The sequence below is a fragment of the Lepidothrix coronata genome, unplaced genomic scaffold (genome assembly GCF_001604755.1).
Source record: "Lepidothrix coronata isolate B3197 unplaced genomic scaffold, Lepidothrix_coronata-1.0 Scaffold30, whole genome shotgun sequence".
In the NCBI taxonomy this organism is placed as follows: domain Eukaryota; kingdom Metazoa; phylum Chordata; class Aves; order Passeriformes; family Pipridae; genus Lepidothrix; species Lepidothrix coronata.
In genome coordinates this window covers 5,345,882-5,352,343 of record NW_016690210.1, presented here as the reverse complement: position 1 = coordinate 5,352,343, position 6,462 = coordinate 5,345,882, and positions in this window count along the sequence as shown.

Below are 6,462 nucleotides of genomic sequence, written 5' to 3'. Positions count from 1 at the left end.
TGTGTGGAAAACACCATGCCTCCCAGTACAGGAAGAGAGTGTTTAAAACTAAGTTGGGGACCAAGAAGCATAAAACAACAAGTTTTGCAACTGCCAGCCTCTAAGCATTATGGGACAGAGCCAGGGAGCTTGGATATGTCCCACTGAACCACTGCTGTGGACAGAGCTGAAAGAGTGTGTGGCAGTTCATTTCTCACACTGTGGAGCAGAAGGTGATCTTCTCTGCGATGGGGGACAGATAAAAACGGATTGGGAGGGCATCACTAGCAGAACTGCCTGCTGCCAGGGAAAGACACAGGGCAGGGAGACCCTGGGAGCCATCTGCTCCATGCTGGAGGATGGCTGGGATTGCTCCCAGGCAGGCTCCACCAGAACTGTGCAAGCATGGCTCTTATTCTTGCAAAAGTAGCACAGATAACTTCTTTTTTTTAAGCTGTGCTTTGAGGTGGGAATGCTCTGTTAGCCAACAATTTGTAAATCTTCTTGGGTACAGGTGGTTCTTATTTTAGCTCCTACACAAAATTCTCCCCACTGATTTGAGCATCGTTCCCCTCCTTCCCCATTCAAGCTACCCTGAACACCTCTGGGGCAGAAAAAGAGCTCTGGCACTGGGTCCTTACCCCCATCTCTCTCTGGATGCCAGTGGGAGAGACACTCTCAGCCTGCAGCTCAGCCATGAGTTGCATTTACAACGAACTCAGGATCTCCTCTCTCCCACAAAATCAAACTGTCCGGTAACGATACTCCCCAATCACTGCTGTGCTGGTGTCACGATCTGATAGATGTAGCTCTGTCTAGACTGCTATCACTGCCATGGGCTTTTTCCTTAGCAGCATAGTTGGTCCTGCCCCACTCCTGCCTCTCCGTACCGGTAGGGTAAGTTGAACCCGGGCGTCACGCATGATGTACATCACAACTGCCTGTAGGATAGCTGTCTTGCCCTGAAATAACAGCTGATTCCCGGCTAATAGATTCAGTAATCTGACACCCGGGCTGTAATAATTGTATCTGAACAAGGCAGGCTCCAGCCTCTGCCAGCCTTATTAGAATGAGTGATTGTTTCCATCAGGGATGTAGCTCTGGTGCATTCACCTTTCCCGGGCTCCGAAAAACAAATTGAGCTTCTGACCTTGGCAGATACAACAGCTGACCAGTTTCCTCCTTTTTAAATAAGGAGAAAACAGGCTTTGGAGGGAAAGTGCCTGCTTTCTGCAGGCCTCCTTCTGCCGAGGTCCTCGCTATCATGAGATCTTAGTTAAATATTTGGCCTGCTGCTATTAGCCAGGATGACAGGCTGCCTAAACTGCCGAGCTCTTTCTGTGAGGTACAGAGGAGCAATCCTCTCCTCCTGCTAGCTTTATTCTTAATTTCTCTGCTCCCCAGCATGGCATGGCTGTCAAAGGCAGCCCCTTTTTGCTGTGACTGTGCAGTCCCAGCAGCTGTGATTCAGGGGTGTTTGTAACCAGAGGGTTGCACTGGGGATGGGTCTCAAATCTGCACCACTGCTGAGCTGTACCCCTGCCATCCCTTCCCTGCTTTGAGTCTCAGGCAGCACCCAAAGGGCTCTCCCGGGGTGGGGGGCGGTGAGCCCTGCTCTGGCACCGATGTGGGGGCACTGAGGCTGATGCTGATGGGTTTACAGCAGCACCCGGGCTTGCCCTGCCTAGAGAAGGAAAAGCTTCCTGCTGCACTGGCACCAGTGCATGGGAAATGCGGGACCAGGGAGGGGATGACTCCCAGGAGCCTTTTCCTGGGAGCTACAGAAAGAAAACCACCTCCTGCCCTCAACCAGGAGTCCTCCTGCTGCCTCCTTTAGTCAGCAAGTCAACAAGCCTCGGTTGCTAATCCTAAATTTCCCTGGTGATATGCCGTGCAAGCCGGGTTTTCCAGTGGGCTGCAAGCTCCGTCCCATGCTGTGGCTGTAAATATATCTGGGAGGGAGATTTAGCCACGGTCCCCCCCCCTCTTTCCTCATATTGCTTTTCCTGAGGTTAAATGTCAAACATGTTTAAAATATCACCCGGGTCTGCAACCCGCGCGCACTTCAGGAGAGGGACAGCCGGGCTCCCCTCAGGGCTCTGTGCTGATTTATGGAGGTGTGCAGCACGGAGCCGTAAATCGGGGCATGCATCAGATAACGTCATGGGAGAACGGCGTGAATTTTATCAGAGCTGGGACGCTAACATGGGGAGGGTGGGAGCAGGCACAGCCCCGGGGCGTGCAGCTTGCTTTTTTTCCTCCGTCAAAGACCATTAAAAAAAAAAAAAACTGCCCCGCCTTGGTGGCTGCGCAGAAAATTGTGCCTCAGCTCAGCAGAGGAGGCATCGGCGATGTCGTGGGAGATTCCTGGTGCTTCGCCTTTCTGCTCCTCTTTAAGTGAAGAGGAGGGCCGGTTTATGGACCACAGGCAAGTCCTGTAGGTCTGGTGGTTCGGCACAAAAGAGGGATCCAGGCAGGGCGTAAGAGTGTTGGGAAGGAGATTTATGTCTTTTACTGTCCATCTGCAAAGCAAAACAAAAATAGCTGAAACACCGGTTTTCTGCTTTATCGGCTCTGTGAATAAGCATATAAATTTCTATGACATTTCTGGAGGCTTGCTGAAGGGGAAAAAAATTCATCCCACAGGACCTGGCCGGCAGCAGTGGCAGCATATGGTCTGCTGAAATCAGTGGCTGAGCGCATTTTGTGTGTGTTAGCATTAAAAAGGTGACTTTGTGAGTAATTTCAGAAGCAGGAAGGGGTTTTCTCTTTTTTCCTTTTTTTTAACTTTCCTTTTTTTTAATCCTGCCTAAGCTGATGCAGCTGTCACAGCCAATAACTCTTGAATAAGGGAGCTGGGCTGCGTTTTCTTGACTGGGAAGTAGGAGGGGGTGATGGCTTTTGGCCGCCTTGTGGAAGCAGGTTCGGCCTCTTCCTGGGAGGTGGAGGGGAGAAAGGCAAAGTCCTCGGCACAGGCGAAGAGAGGAGTCGTGGATCTTTTATTTTTTCCAGCAGCTGCAGCTCCCTCTGAGAAGGAGTCGAGGCCCTGTAAGTCCTTGGGAAAGCGGCTTCGGTGTCGCGGCTGCAGGCGGATGGCAGGGGAGCGCCGTTTCGAAGATGGAACTCACTGGGGGGAAAACAAATACAAATAAGCAACTGTTTGTGGTAGATAAAGTGTGGCTTTTTCTCTTTCATCGTTGACTAAAACCTCATGTTCTTTCAGGTGAGGGAGGTAGGAGCCGTAATGCACTGTCAGAAAGACGTCTTTCAGCGAGGCAGCACCTCTGGATGTTTATCTCCCTGCCATTGTGCTCCGGCGCTTTGAAATGTAAAGGGAAGACGCTGCTAATCACACTGTTGCTTAAAGATCAACAGCCAGGCGAGATGTACTTTGTCACATTTTCTCTTTGGTCTCTCTTTTTCCGTAATGAAAACGGTGACATTCATTCAGGCTTGCACGCCAGCACAAGGCGGTGGGTTTTTAATGAATCACTCCTGCCCTTTCCCTGGGCTCTGACTGAGGGGCGCAGCCGGAGAAGCCTTTGGAGCATCCTGATTGCCACCGAAACACAGATCCAGTCACTAGATCAGATCTAGGTATCACGTCTGGTTTCCTCTGGTTCGGATCGAATCCATCCTGTGTTACGTTTGAGTCATATTGTTGAAGTCAGAGAGGATGCGGGATGTTAGCAAAGGCTGAAAAGTAAAAATCTGATGTTGGATTTCTTATCAATGGGAGAACAGAGAAATTTAGAGGGTATTTTAAAAAGTGTGGAATAAAAGAAATAAATGTTTATTTGTGCAAAGAAATAAAACTCATACACAAGATCCCTCTTCCTGCCATCATGGTGCAGGCTTGTAAATAACAGAGCAGAAAGGAAGAAGCAAACATGGAAAGCTGGTAGTTTCTTGAAGGGCTGAAGGGAGAGGGATGTTTTCATTTTCCATTTTAAGACAGGAATTTCTCATGCTCCTATTTCCTTCACTGTGAGATTACCACAGAGGTCTCCACTTCCCACTATGTCCTGCATGTGGGGAAAATACAGCAGCTCAAGTTCTATAAGGAGCATAAGGAGAGGGAGAGAAATTTAGCTCTTCTCCTAATGCTGATCAGGAAGAGCAAACAAAGAGAAGAACAGAAATGTGAACCCCCAGTTCTTTTTCAGCAAAGGCTCCACTGAGTCCTATTACAGGGATATATCAAAAGCAATCAGAATATTTTCATCTTTTGCCTGCCCAATGGCCAAGGCAGGTGTTGTCAGTCAGCAGTGAGAAGCCTGGGATGCACAGCAGATAAAGCAGAGTCACTGAAGAAACACATCAGCAGTGTATGTGTCAGGCATCAAAATACCAACCCCCACATCAGGCTTTGCCCAAGACTTTTTTGTCCCATTCCCAGCCTCCTCTGGGAACAGCTCCCTGACTCACAGAATAAAGGTGGTTAAGCGCTTCCTTGGAGCACAGTCAGGGGAAAGCAATGGCTCGTGCATAAGCCACAGTCCCTGGGCAGCCCAGGAAACACCACGCATTTCTGAGCGGCATCAATCAGCTTTTCCTCTGTGGACAGTTTCTATCACTACCACGGATGTGGGGTGCCCAGTGCAGGGCAGGAGCAGGTCTGCAGATGTCTTAAGGCTCACAGTGAAGCCCTGGCTACCTCAAGGCGTGGTGCTCACAGGGAGAGCAGCCCATCAGTTGCTGAATTGATCTATATGTGTCCTTGGCAAAGACCACTCACCAGCCCATCCATGGCAATATAGAATTGAGGGGTGAGCACTCCTTGAGATAGTCATGCTGCCTGTGTGCAGCTGACTTAAGGATGAGGAGCTACATGGTGCTAAGCACACTGCTTGCCTTCAGGGCCCCTTCCAACATGATAAATACTTATTTGGATGGTGCCCTGCAATGTGCGGTTGGATACGACCCATAAATCGTGGTGTTAAATCGGTAAAATAAAAATCCAGTGCTGCGTCAGCTCGGCCTTTGAGAAGGCAAAGCTGATAAATAGGGTTTGATTGGCTCTTTCTACACCGATGCCCCAGAGCAACACCCTCTGCTTGAGTGTGATATTGCTGCAAGCTGACAGTACAAAGGACAGACGCATACCCGTGCCAGCCATTGAGCCGGCTGCCTGGATTAACCCTGATTTCCTCTCCTGACACTCCTTTCTTCTGCCGAGGAGGGAAGCCAGGCGTAAGAGCAAGTCCCTTTGCCTGTCATGCTGAGAACGTGGTGCTGGCAGCGTAATTCAGCGTGCTAAGCCTGGCTCTCCCCTCCCTGGTCCCTGCTCCGCGGTGGTCTAACTCCATAAAAGCAGGGGATTTACACCGTCTTGCACAAGCAGTGTGAGAAGGATCAGGCTCTGACAGTCCTGACTCCCAGCTTCCTGGGAAAGGCAGAGAAACAGCTGCCTTTCAGCTCTCCTTGAATCCCTTGTGCTTTTTGTATTGATAAGGATTTCCTAGGATGTGGGTGAAAAGAGAGCATGTGGGGACAGCATTTTACATGCACCTTTCAGATTCAGCCTAAATGCCCATGGGAGGAGTTCCACTGTCTCCAACAGCAGAGCAGCCAGCTCCCAGCCCTCCAGCCACCCCTAGCACTGCTGCTGAGATGGCAAAGCGACAATAAATACAAATCTTATCTGTCTAATAAGGCAAATTCCCTGTGCAGCAGGAAGGAGCCTCTCCATCGAGATGGCATCTGCACCAGCTGAGGTGACACCCTGAATTCGGCAGCAGTGCAGCCTCACCAGGGAAGGGAAAAGCAAGAGGCACCCACACTTTTCCCACTGCCTTTTGGTGTGTGCCCGAGCAAGCCTGGCTTGTGGCAGTGCCATGGGTGGTACCTGCCCAAAAGGAGCCTTAGCTCTCAGAGGATGCTCTGCTCCTCCCTGCCGTCTGTGTGCTTGCTGGTGGCTGAGCTGACAAGACGCCAGGAATCTGGTGCCAAAACACAGAGCCAGTACACTGCTTTCCTGCTGATCCCTGCTCGCCATCAGCTGGCCCAGGGCTTGCAAGAAATCAGTCCTGGAAGGGAGGATAGTTGTCTAGAGCTGACCAGAAACAAAGGGAAAGATGCTGGCAGCTGGAGGGAGCCACCTCCAAGCCCCTCATTGCCTCTGGCCTTCCCCCATAGGCAGGCAGCCCCTATGTGTGCTGGACGTCAGGGCTGCATCCCTCAGCTGTCTGGCTGGGGACTTCGTTCCACCCTCTCCAGCTGGCTCAAGGACACTGCTGTATCCTAGTGTGGAGTGACCTGTGTGATGTTTTCATGAACTCTGAGTGAAAGAGATGTGACTTTCCTGGGCATGAATTCATTGGAAGTGTTGAGTAGGTCAGAAATAGGCACTCCCAAACCTGGCTTCTGCTCCTGGTGCCAACATCCCAAAACACGTCAAGTCCAGGCTTATGATGGTTATACCCACTGCAGACAGGAGATGGGGTGGGAAATGATGTACAACCACTCACACTGATTGTGGGA